The 13,802-nt window shown below is 35.6% G+C and overlaps 1 long non-coding RNA gene across 1 annotated transcript in view; it reads left to right on the top strand.

Annotated features, from left to right (window-relative positions):
- LOC114056539 overlaps nt 1–13,802 on the top strand; it is a 31,707-nt gene that overhangs the window by 7,622 nt on the left and 10,283 nt on the right. Inside the window, exon 2 of the long non-coding RNA XR_003571023.1 lies at nt 9,359–9,422. This is a non-coding gene — a long non-coding RNA (uncharacterized LOC114056539). The remainder of the gene's footprint in view (nt 1–9,358; nt 9,423–13,802) is intronic.

The raw sequence follows: 13,802 nt of genomic DNA, 5'->3' as shown, positions 1-13,802 counted from the left end.
TCTTTGATTAATATTTATGCTGGCTGTTTACTGGTAGTGTGTCTTAGTTTGGCCTCTGTCCACCTGAATACTGGGTAGTTACTTTTGTTCTCAAACACTGTGTAGCAATGCTAAGATTTATCTGTAATTGTCACTGGAGCATTTTGTTCTGATTTCTCCAGTGCTGAAAAATTTTACACAGTGCCTTTACTGGGAAAAAATGATAGCACTTAAAAACCTGTCCAGCTTCACTGCCTTGATGGTGGAATCTCCTTTCAGGCTGATAAACTGAAATAAAATGTGGTCTTTATATTTTACACAGAGACAGGAGGTTATAATTTAATTTCACATCTAAGTTGTATGAAATATTTTTGTGGAATGGTATGAAGTTGTACAGAAAAATTCTATCCTTCAAATCTGACTTACCTTGTTAAGGGGGCATTTTTGCTCTCAAGTAACCCAATTTGTTCTGAAAATCCCACCTACCAGTATCTGAAGAATTAATATTGTTCTATAACTGCCTGCAAATTGTTCTTCTCTATATTTTAAGACAAGTTCATTGAGGCAATTCTTTGTCTTTGAAAGTACAGGCATTCAAACTAAGTAAAATGATAGAATCAGATCATGTTATCATCTGATTGGGGACTGCCAAACCTTACAAATAGTTACTAAATATTTTTTTTAGTTATTTAGGTGATTCTCTATGAATCATACAGTCCATATTTACTGTAATATTTAAGCATGTTTTTGAAGGCTATGAATAAAATAAGAACTGCAATTCAATTATATACTCTATATAATATATAAACCATGTAAGTAAATAGCTGTTCTGAGTTTGATTTTTTTTTTAAGATTAATAATTCCATTAATTATTTTATGATTAAATTTTTATCTCAGTACTCTGGCATTTTTATTCAAGTATTATCTACTTTTTAAAAAGCCAAATGTAATCATTGCTTTAAGTATGGATTGTGTATTGTATGGATGCTGGATTCCAAAGTGTTGAAGATGTTTTCCTTGTCTCCAGTTTTACTCATTCAAATATGAGTTAAAATTGAATGAGCTTGCTTTTGCTTTTTCATGATTTTTATTTTAAAAGTTGATTATTAGGGATCACTTACATTGTAAATTCTAGATTTGATCTTGAAAGATTGTATCTGTGATAATCAGAATAAGGTGACTTTTTTAACTCTTAACGCATGTCTTTCTAGTCTGGTGAATGGAGGGAAATATTAAACTGCTTTTAATATTTTGTGAATGAAATAATTTTCTATGAAACTTCATTATCTTGAAGGCTCTATTTTAGAATGTACAATCTTTTAATATTTGATTTTATCTTGAGAAATGAGGATAGAAACTTCTTCATTGGGTTTGTGAAACTGGGAGTTTTGCAGTCAGCCTTTACATCTGACTTTACTGCTAGATGCAGTCATTTAAAAGGAAACAAATTTGCTAAGTATAAAACTTAGTAGTATCTTCATTACAAAAGATAAAGCTTTATGTGTCAGGAGAGGATAATTAGTCAGATCCTGAATATTGGCACACATATTCCTGATAGTAATATTTATTGAAAAATTCTTATTTAAAATTATTTTAAAACATTTCACCAGAGGGTTTTATTTCAGATTTATTTTTTTTATAGAAAGCTAAAAATATGAATCATAATAAACTTGCCATAATAATTATTTATATATCTTATGCTTCAAATCTCTTCATATTTATGTTCCTTGGTTTACTGTTTTCAGTATTTCCCGGTTTTGTTTCCTCTTAATTTGAACATACTTATTAGCTACTACCAGGGTAACTATTGGATGGGTATAGCTGGCATCACATGTAGGTGTCGGAAGCTGTAGTGACAGGACAAGGGGAATGGCTTCAAACTGACAGAGAGCAGGTTTTGGTTGGACATTAGGAAGAAATGCTTCCCTGTGAGGGTGGTGAGGCACTGGCACAGGTTGCCCAGAGAAGTTGTGGATGCCCCCCACCCTGGAAGTGTTCAAGGACAGGTTGGATGGGGTTTGAGCAACCTCATCTAGTGAAAGATGTCCCTGCCCATGGTAGAGGGGTTGGAACTAGATGATCTTTAAGATCCCTTCTAACCCAAACCATTTATGATTCTATGTCCTATTTAGCAAGCAGAGTACCTGTGCAGGTATGACAGAATCAATCAGATTGGAAAAGACTTCTGAGATCAACTAGTCCAACCTAGAACTGAACACATCTTGTCAACTAGGCCATGGCACTAAGTGCCACATCCAGTCTTTTCTTAAACGCTTCCAAGGATGGTGACTCCACCACCTCCCTGGGCAGCCATTCCAATATTTAATCTCTCTTTCTGTAAAGAAATTCCTCCTAATGTCCAACTAAATCTCCCCTGGTGCAGATTGAGACTCTGTCCTCTTGTCCTGAATCTTCAGTTTACAAGTGTGATGATAAAATATATGATTCTAAAGACAAATGCAGACTCTGCTGCTGGTCTGGAGTTTCTAGTGTGGTCCTATTTTACAAGAACTAGTGGGGCTTTAGGTGACTTCTCTGGGAAGTTTGTCTCAGCAGGTGAACAGTCACAGCAATGAAAGCAACACAGATCTGTCACTCTGCCCCTGAGAAAGGCACAGGGTCCACTGCAGCATCCACTGTGGAAAAGCTCCCCTTTGCCCTGCCCGTGCACTGCTTAAAAATTCAATCCCAAATGTCCTTGAAATTTCTGCGGTATGTTTGGCCACGTTCTCAAGGTATATGTACACACAAGCCTGAAACAAGTACTGCTTGACATTCTTCAGATTCAGACACATGCATTGCAATCAAGGGGCCCCTTTTCCTGTTTCTGTAAGCTAGGAAAAGTCACGGAGGTTTTCCGGGTACAGGCATGGCTCAGTGCCACTTATGATTATGCAAATTTAAGGCTTAAAGCAACCTTGGTAAAGGTATGTTATGTACATATAAATAGTTAAGAGTTTATTTCGTCTTCTTATTTTGATAGAACTCCCTTTTGAGCATCCCAGAAATGGCACCTATCCAGTAGGTCACTGATACTTTCAAGCAACACTTTTTCTTCAATCAATTATATCCTTAATTTAATGGCTTCCGACAATAAACTGTTTTGCATGCACTTTCCCACTGGGTAGAAATCTATGATGTTTTGAAAAGTGTTAGGCTTTCAGCCGTGCCAAGAAATTCTCTGGCAAACAACTAGTTGTGTCCACAGATAAAGTTTGACAAAAAAATTGCTTCAAACCACAAGTCAGAGGCTTAACCGTTGTCTGTGTGAAGTTACTTTACAGCTGGTGATCTCGGTTAGCTGGGAATGTGGCTGGGAAGCAGAGTCCTTTGTTCAGGACACAGGCCCCCGCTTTAGCCAGATTATGGAGCCGTAGGTAAAATGGCCTCTTTGCTTTCACTTAACAGGATGGTGGTCACCTTTCTGCTCTGCTGAGCACCATTTCATGACTTCACAGCCCAGGAATTAAACCCCACGCACAAAGCAGCTTTACCAGTAATTGTCTGCAGATTAAATTAAATGCCTGTTCACATACAGTGTATCTGAATTGTATCAGAGCCCCTTCTCAGTTTACACACTTGTTCCTGTCAGTAAGGGGCAGCTACTGGAAAATGTTGCAGTCCTTGGAAGCGTGACTCTTAGTGATTCAACTAGAGTACACAGGATATTGTGTGTTCAACATGATGTTAATTCTATTGTGCTTCACAATGAAAAAAAAAAAAAAAGCTTAGTCCACTAATATAACACCAATGTGTCTTATTGGTGGTAAGGACTGTCAGAAGATCTGTTTTATGCTGTAATTTCTAAATTCCTACTGTCACAGTGTTTGGAAGTTTGAAATTTTGATTTTATTTTTGTTTAAACTTTTAAGGAACGAGCAAAATTCAGGGTTTTTTAAAATCAATTTGCATAAAATTATCTTGACTAATTTGGGTTGTGCCTTTTTTCTTTCACCCCACACGTAATATTTTTGTATGTGGAAAGGATAAACCTATTAATTTCAGGAAGAAAACATTTAAATGTAAAAAAATTAAAATTCTCTTGTATGTGGAAACAATAAACCTATTAATTCCAGGAAGAAAACATTTAGACATAACAAAATTAAAAATTACCAGCTGGTAAAGCATTGCCAGTTGGGCACAATCAAAATTAAAGAGTTTCTGCTGATGTGAATTTATTTATTTATTTCTTCTATTTTAATTTTCTCTTGTTTGTTATTATATAACTGAATTGTGCAACTGCTCCACAAATCCTTGACTCAGAATATGATGCAGTCTGATTTTTGCTTAAAAAATTTATCTCATAGCTGACTGTCCAGCTGATGTAGCTGATGAATAAGAGTTTGGGGCTCATCATCTTTTTAAAAATTTCACAACCTCTAATTTCTCATCAACAATATGCTTAGTGGTTGCCAAACTTATCCCACCAATCTTTCAAAGACAAGCACATTACCCCATTAGTCAATACAGTCTTTGCACAGTTTCTGTAATGATGTTATATGTGAAAGTCATCTCGAAACCTGAGTTTAGGGTCATAATCTGTAAAGATGCAAAGAGAGCACGGATGTACCTTCACATTTCATAATGCAAGGGAATTTGATGAAAAGGTGACTGATTTTATGGGATATTTTTAACTAAAATGCCAAAGATCTCTCCTTTCAGAAGGCTAGTGTAGTCTTTAATGAGCAGACAGCCTTTGGAGTGAGTGTTTTTTAACATTAAGGTTTTAATTCCTCCAAGTTTTAACATGTTCTTATGAAATGGTTAATCAATGGGAGAACACTGAGTCACTTAAAGAATGGGTCAAGAATTAAAGTAGTTTTTTGAACTGCACACAGAGTTACAAAAAGAAGATAGAATAGACTTTTGAAAATGAAATGCAAGTTGTTTTCTATTAATTTTTTTTTTTAATAAAAGGATTAAGCTTTTTTTAGTTCCATAGAATATGAAACTCTACTTGCTGAAGGAAAAGAAAACTGATTGAAAAGATTTAATGCACTCCATACCACAGGAATGGTGTGAAGAAAGATTGCAGTGTAACACTGGAAGTCTCCATCAGCATAGGGGTGAATGTATTTTTGTCAGCAAAGACTTAGAGAAAACAAAGGGAAATATGAAGACTATATTTCTACCAGGACTGTGACATCAAAGCACTTTCTTAGGAAACACTTGAGGAGATATGTCTTGTGCCTGCAGCACCAGCTGCAAAGCCTCCTTCCAACACATCATTTGTATTCTCAGCCTGGCTTTGCCAAAGGTATCTGATTAAGAAGCTGAAACTACCAGTCAAATGAGAACTCAGTCTAAAATGTTGTTACCTTAAATGCCATGATATTGGGAATACTTGATCATACATGTTGTTCCACACCAGACTTCATTACCTTTTAATTTTTCTTTTTTCCTGCGGCTAACAGGGTAGATTTACTTCTTCCTGCTCAATCTCGGTCTGATTCAGCCTTTGTTTCCATTCACACAACCAGAACTCTCGCTCAGGCCCTTATCATTTCGTGTCTTGACAACGCCAGTTATCCTCCTTCTAGTCTCAACAAATACTGGCTTGCAACATGTATATTTCTTAAAATATTTTTCTTCTTGTTGTTTTGATGTTCCATTGTTCTGCCTCTTGTACTGTGGGATTATTTTCTTTAACTTTTTAGGCCGCACCTTACCATCTCTTATTTGCTTGCACTGCTGACTGTATGGCATCTTCTGTGCCAGTCTTTATTCCCCTTTTAAGTGTCTCCAGCAAGTACCTTTAAATTTCCCCTATCCTATTTAATGCATGGTATTAACTAAAAATCTCAAGTGCTGTTTCATTCCTTCTTAATTGGGATCTCTTAGTTCTGCTGCAGTTTGACTATATAATAATAGTACTAACCTGATTTTACAAGGCTTGTGAGAATTTTTGGCTACCACCAAATGGCACTAAGTTCAACCAGTACTAAACATGACTCTTATTAAATACACTGTAGTCATATGCCCTAAGTAAAACTTGTCCATTACAATATTATGTACTAAAGCTCACCAGGAAAATATTGTAACGTCTCATCCATATCACTCCATCTAATATGATTTTCTCAATGGTGAGTTGATAGTAGTATTTTTGTGTGTGTGTAAAAATAATAAGTTTTTTTGCAGATATGGTTATGGTATTTTTCCTTGTGCATGCTAGCATAGCATAAGAATTTAATTACTATTTAGATACTTTAGGCTAATTTTAGATTCCTCTGGATTTCTCCAAACTGCCAACAGCTTAAAAACAATGGACACTCAAATTCCCTGAATATCATCTATCTGTCTTTATGAGGTCCTTTGCACCAAGATTTTGGTGCAGGTCCGAGTGCTGATTTCCACTGCATTGCAAGACACTTCCCATTACGCTGCATACACAATCAGGCATTGCAGTATTCAATGGAACAATACTGAAATCCTGTTGAGGAATCTGGCATAAATCTCATCTAAGAATGAGAATTAGGGTCATAATTTCAAGGATCTAGAAGTGTATAATGGCTAGGATAATCAACTAATAGTATTTCCAAAGAAGTATAAGCAGCTTATGTTGTTTTTACGTAATTTTCAGATTTCACAAATTTCTAGGTTCCTCTCCCCAGTCTCTATTCGCATGTGAAATCAAACAATTTAGAAAAAAGCAAAATGTTTGGGTGATGAGCAAGTGGAAGGGAAACTTATCTAGTTATCTACTTGTGTATCACAGTGGCTTTAACTACTTCATTACATGTCCATTAGTTCATGTTACAGTTGATACCAAGTTAATCCTATTAGAATTCAGTAGGTTACACAGCTTTGGAAGTGATAATATGGGAGGCTTCTGGAAGGAAGTAGTTTGTAGCCCTACATTGCTATGAAAAATTTCTTACTATCTTCACTGCAAGCTGGGAGAAGGAAACCATGGGCTCTTAGGGATCATGAAAGAGATTACATTATTACAGAAAACAGCAATGTTTTTGTTAGAAGCTCATCATCATGGCTGGGCTTCGCGAACGAAGATTTGAGGAGGGCTCTACCCACGCTTGCTGCAAGCGTGCTGATGGCTAAAAAGGCCAACACGAGATAGACAAGTCTGGTTGCAGAAGGCACAGTGGAAATATCACCCTAAGTGATATTCACAAGAAGAAGCTCATACACTACCAAAAAAAAAAAAATATATTGAAGTATTCCGAGTAAATTTCCCAAATAGGTTGATGGCAACTGTCTAGACGCTGTTTTAGTTTTTACCCTGCTGGAGCAGGGAGATTGGGCCAGATGACCCACTGGGTTTCCTACCAAATTTACGCATTCTGTGATTATGTGATTCCCAAATATTTATTTCTCCTTCTAATCAAGGTCAGCATAACCCAAGAAATTATTTCCCAGATGCAGTAAATCTTAACTTTCCCTTCTGATTTAATTTTGAAGAGTGAATTGTATTGAACTTTTCTTAAGCAGTTTAGTTGAGATTTCTGTTTATTCTGGAGAAAATAATCATAGAAAATAATTTTATAATATGGTTAATCACTACTGTGGCAGAGCAAATTCTGATGCAATTAATTTGCAAATGTATAACATTACTGTATATGTCACTGATTTCTCATAACTTCTATTTGTGAAAAAGTCTATAGGAAAATTAATTTGAAATTTAAATGTACATATAATTATTGGATGAAGAAGTACTAAGAAAAGTGAAAAGTAACAAATAAAGAAAACATGGCTATAAAAATAGTGGGATAAAGGCTGTCTATAAACATTCCCATTTCTGTAATTATTAACAAAAACAGTCTACAAAGTTTTTACTGTATTCTGAAACTATGCAAAACTGAATTAGAAAATGTTTAGGTATAAATTTAGCATATTTAAAGAAACATTCCTTATAGAATGCTGCGGATTGAAAACTGCATTTGTAGACAATGTGATAACTGTAAGAAGGATATCTTGTGAAATGGACCTTTATTAAGCTTGATCACTGCAAAATAAAGATCCAATTAAGGAATTGAAGAGATAAAGAAGAACCATCTGTGAGGGAATTTGCCACTGATCTAATGATAAGCTAATTTTTCAGATAAAGTGGGTACTATGCTTTGCAGGGAATGAGGTAGAGAAGTTAGAAATTTTTGCCAGGAACATGAGCAAATTGGATAAAAGCAGGGGAAAAAATGCTTGTAGGTCATCAGTTAAACAAAACTTCATAAACACATTCTTGCTTTCTAGATGGTGACATTGCATTTCTCCTTATTTCTGAAAATGCTTGAAGCAATGTAGTAGGAAATGTCTTTTTTACCCTGAGGCATCTTACCTGATTTCCAAAAGCCAGCAGTGACCATATGCACTAAAGAACATTTTGTCCCAGAGGTTATGTTAGTGTGCATGATATAAAGTTTCCCATGATGGAGTGCTTCACATGGCCTGGTCAAGATTAATATCACAGGATATCATCATGACTTGCTTTGTTACTCTGGCTGCACAAATAAGGCTACTGAGAAAACCAGAGACATTTGTTTGGAACTCACTCAGATCAGGTGAAGGTGATAGTGTGGTATTGCAGGTGCTTTCTGAAATGCTAAGCTTTGCCTGTGCACATTGGTAAGTCACGTAAATGACAGCTCAATTTGTAAATAAAAAGCTTCCAAAATTGCCAAATGTTTGAGATTTTTCTCATTACAGAAATCTTTGATTCTATGTATTTTGCATGATCAGGACCAGTAACTAAGTTACTTAGATCTTGTCTGTCTGGAGCAGATCAGGAAAATTAAAGATATTAAGGCTATGTGTGTCACTGAAGTATTTTAAATCCCACCTCCTACTTGCTATATATTCCCTTCTCTTCAATGAGCTTTGCTATAGAACTTTACCTGCTCAGCTTACATTAATATTAATGTTGTGTAATGTAGTTCTACATTCCCTAAGTAAGATAAGAGGACTTAAAAAGCACAAGTAGACGGACCCTGCTATAGGATAAAGGCAGATAAAATATGTTCTACAAGGAACTTAAGTATGATATTAAACATTGAGATATACATTTAATCTCTGTATATAAAATCAGCACCTTTCTGATCACATCATTCTATTTATTAATAATGTTAAGGAGACATTTATCCTATTTTTTTAACTTCTGTAGTAGTATCACTTCAAAGGTTGCTATGTCCCAGCCTTTGTAATTGGCTTCTTTATTTTATCTAAACTTTTTAGATACGGTTAAATGTATTCTATGATTGCCAGTACTATAGGTGCCACCTGCCACGACAGGACTCGTAACTAATCCAGTATTTGCTGGTCAAGTGAAAAAAATATTATTACTGACAAGTAAGCTGCTTAAATACTTTGTTTCATCCATCTGCTGTTTTATTTTGTTGGGTTTTTTTTTCCTTTTCTTTTCAAAATACAGGCACATTCAGATCACAGCTACTTTTGATCCTGTCAGCTACTTGCCTCATTTAACGGAGAGATAGGTATGTTGCATGAGTAGTGCTTGAAGCTTGATTTCTTTGGCCAAAGGGTATCTCTTTATTTTAGTTTGTTTTGTTTTGCTTTCCTCTTACCTTCTTGATGCTGGGGAGTATCTTTAGGACAACCTATTGCTGAGTGTGTCCACTCAAGTTTGTCGAACAAAGAGGCAGCACAGGACTCAGTCATTCAGATAAAGCTTGCAGAACTAGTCCCTGAAGCTTCCCCATCCCCAAGACATTTTGCTTGAAGCTGGTTTTTGATATAAAGCTTCAGTTCTGGCCTTTGTGAAGAAATAACGAGTGGTAGATGGTTGAAGGCCAAATGCCAACCATATTTGTCACTTTTTGCAATACATCTTAAGTAAATTAAGTTTGCAAGAACCCTAAAATAGCACTTAATCCAGAGGTGGCTGTATACAGAAATTGCACCATCTTTCATAGCAATGAGCCACAGTAGTCAAACTGAATCCAAAAGACTTATTGTGGATTGGGTGATGTCGTGAAGGTCCAAGGCTGAGCCTGAAGTACATAAATGCAAGTATCTCTGTTATTCATCTTTTACATTTTCCTATATAAAAGTGTGTCCTAATATTTAATGTCTATTTAATTTTCTATTTTCTGCCTTTTTCAGTCCGCAGTGATGACGACAACTATTCCTGTGTAATACATGTAGTATTTCTTCTGTTCTTAACATGCTTGATTTATTTTTATCAACTTATTGGCCTTTAGCTACTAAAGCAGTTACAGCACTCCATAATATAAAAGCAGTGGACACCTTGCTGACATTTAATTAGTATCAGTATTGGATCAATTTAAAATTAAAACTGAAAAAAGAAAAGTATTTTGTTCTGTGCACACATAGTTTTGATAGCCAAATGAATCCTTTTCTTTAGGAATGATTGTCTTAAACACAACAAATGAGATCCAGTTTGGACACAAGTTCTTAGTCATTGGAGAGAAAATGGAAAGGGTTTGCTGATAAATGATCCTGTCAAAAAACAGCTCAAAATATAGGAATTACATTTCTGCACTAATAGAAGTTGGTATAAGATCTGTTCTGTCTTACTGTGGAAGCCTCTCAGAATTTTTATGCTGGTTTCCAAGATGCCTAGCTCAAAATTTGATGTCAGTAAGCCTACTGGCATTTTACAAGCAAAGATGATCCCTACCAATTTCAGATAATGCGCTTAAATCTACAGTCCCAAAGAAAGACTTGGTTTTTAATAGTAGTAATCCTTTAATTGACTGGGTGTGGAAACACCACAGGGGCCTCTTCTGGGTTCCCTGGTGAGAGGCTTTCTGTGCATAATCTACTTTTTTTAAAAAACCTGTTAAAAAGCTCAGTAAGTTTTTAATCTGTTCCTTGAGTATTTGTAAAGCCATTACGTTTGATACATTTAAGGATACAAATGCACTTTATGCAGCTGGTATTAAGATGCAGAGTAAGTATTGGATGAAATTAGAGTTAAACAGAAGCTAGCAGAAAATTTTGTCCACTGGGAGAAACATACTTTGGAACTGTATACCAGAAAAACACAATTATTTTGTGAAGGGGAATAGAGGATAAGAATATAGACATCTTCATTTTTATTCACGTTTGTCACCTAAGAAGTTTATAGAAAGTGTAAGCTCCAATGTTTTTATGTCTTTTAGCCCCTGATGGCTTGTCCTTTCATTGGGCTCCAAATTGGTTCCAAATGTCCTGCAAACAAGCGTGGCGTATTTGTGATATTAAAATATTTACTAATAATATTGTTTGCAATATTTCCTGTCTTTCTGAGCACCTGAGAGTTAAAGTAGACTAAGAATAACCAGCAACATTTTTTGAAACATAGCAGGTTGAACCAACAGAATAATGAAATTATCCTGGCTACATTTTATTAGCCTAGGAAATCTTATGCAATATCTGCCAAATGTGTGATTGTATTACAGCACATAAAAGTGCACCAAATTGTACCTTATTTAGAATAAAGTACACTAAATATCTTCCTTGTAACTTTTTTTGCAATGCAAGGCACCTACAAGTAGTGAAAGTGTTCTTTCTTCATACTAATGGAGTTTTAAAGCTCATTTTATTTGGCAATTGTTTATTTCAACTGGAACTTCTATAGCAAGTTTGTGGTAGGACTGGCTGGAGCTAATTTTATTAAAAAATAAGTACTCTAAACACATCAAAATTTTAATTTTAGTTGCTTTTTGTAACCTAATTTCTTCATTTGCAACTAACTACTGCATTATAGAGAACTTAAGTGAAAATATTGGTATTTAATTCTTTTGATCTTTTAAAATATATTTGAAATCAATAAAATACAGTAATTTCTCTCATGAGTAAATCAAAAGAGAGTGTATATATTCAAAAGTACCAAACTTTTGATGCTCCTTACCTCTTCCCTCCCTGTTGATATTCACTCACTTAGGTATTTTTCTCTTATCCTCATAAATCTGCATATTAATTTGGGGGTTTGTTATTTTTTTTTTCCATTTCCCCCATTGTGAGGATTTTTCATCCTTTCCAAAGCACAGAATCCCAAAGCATGGCTTGAAGTCCAATCTACTGTAGATGGCTCGCCAAACCATTAAATCCCTAAAATGTCTGTTGACAATTGAAATCTTTAACAGAAAGAACAATTTTAAACTTCTTTGCATTTTTTTCTTGTGATATTGGGTGATCTAGCACTTTTTTTTTTCCTGGAATTAGAGACTAATTCACTGTTTAACCTCCTGTGTCTGATCAAGTTACTTCTGCCAAGATGAGGTATTAGAAGAGAGCTGAGAATATAATTTCATCCTCAGTTTTAAATGTTTTACCACTGCAAGTAGACAAGTTTTTACACTGTAATGATAAATATGAGATATACCCATTTTAGAAGCTATTGATTCTATATGAATATCCTGGGTTTGCAAGTCTGATTTGGGAAAAAGTTACTATCATGTCAAAGAACAAACTGAAAGAATCTTTAGATACATGTTATGTTATGTGCATCTTAATTCCATGTCAAAAAACATTATTTCCTAGCTATTACTGAAGCTGGTGTTAGCAAAGGCTAATATCTTTCCATGAGGGGAGAAAAGATAAAATAAACTTACTGCACTGTGCCAATATTCAGTGTTCTAGTGCACATCTGAAAGGCACTACAGGCAGTCCAGGACAGCTCTCTACCTGCAAAGTAACTCAAAAATTTGACAGGCAATAATTTGAATCTTGATTAGGGCTGTGTTAATGACTTCCTAATTCCTCTAAAAATTACTAAAGATAACAGTAAACATATTTTTAATGAAACTAAATGCTTAGGTGCAGTTTTATTAAAACTAGCACTGGAAGTAAAGGTTGCTCCATGATGTTCAGTGACATAACTGACAATGATTAGGCATTTCATACTGTATTATTTCCTTTTAGATTTTTGAGAAGCTTGATTTAAATAAATTTTTAATTTATTCAGAATTTTAGCAGAAGACTAGGATCAGGGGTTTTTTTCATCTGTTCAGTGAACATGAAATCTGTGGACTTCCTTTTTCAACTTCCTGATTGGTGAAATGGGTATAATACCATGCTGGAAATTCTTTTAGAGTTGAAGTTTTTGAGAAGCTTTGAAGATTAAGTACAAAGTGTTCATTGGTTTCAAAGCTAATCTGGTAGCAAAAAAAGAGGAGCAAAATATGTCTGAGGGAGAAAATGCTTTGTTGGGGACATGTCTGATATAAACTGCTCTTTAGGTACAGAGATGGGGCATTATTCGATTGTGTTACAGAATAGAGTGCAGGACTAAAGGGTTACAAGTGGAGCAGTTTGGTATTTGGGACCCAGGGTAAGTGAAATCCAGTTATTCATTGTATTTTGGTTTCACTTTTTATGAGAGTCTATCACAGAAGAAAAAGAAATCATAGAGGATCTTAAACTTTCTTCTCTTCTGTTTCTGTCCCTTGAACTGTTTGTCTCACAGAGATTTACTGAACTAGATACACCAGTGTTCATATGTTGGGCCCTTCCAAGCTCTGCTGCCTGCAAGTTACACCAGAGCAGTTGTTCAGTGCTGCTGTCAGGGCACTGACAGACACTGATTGCCCTGGCGGGTCAGAAACCATCTCTCTCTGTAATTTTCCTCTGCAGCCTCTTCTCACCATCCCAAGCATTTACATGTCTGTGTTTGAGGTCAGCTCTGGTGTGGCACATCCATATAACTTTTATTTAGACTGCTGTGGAACGGAGTCAAGTTGAGAGATCAATCTGTCAGAAGTGGAAGCAACTCAGTGGTGAGAAAGAGTTGTAAGAAGCCTCACCTGGGGCCTCCAGTCTTACACCTCTGCCCACTGACTCAGGACCTGCATTTAAACCCTGGCCTTTGGCTTCCAGGCTTCACTTGGCACCTGCCTTACTGTTGGCCA

The sequence above is a fragment of the Empidonax traillii genome, unplaced genomic scaffold (genome assembly GCF_003031625.1).
Source record: "Empidonax traillii isolate 1590-97213 ecotype Southwest subspecies unplaced genomic scaffold, ASM303162v1 scaffold95:size1152806, whole genome shotgun sequence".
Lineage (NCBI taxonomy): Eukaryota > Metazoa > Chordata > Aves > Passeriformes > Tyrannidae > Empidonax > Empidonax traillii.
The sequence above is the reverse complement of the archived record's forward strand: the minus strand, read 5'-3'. Positions and strand labels throughout refer to the sequence as shown.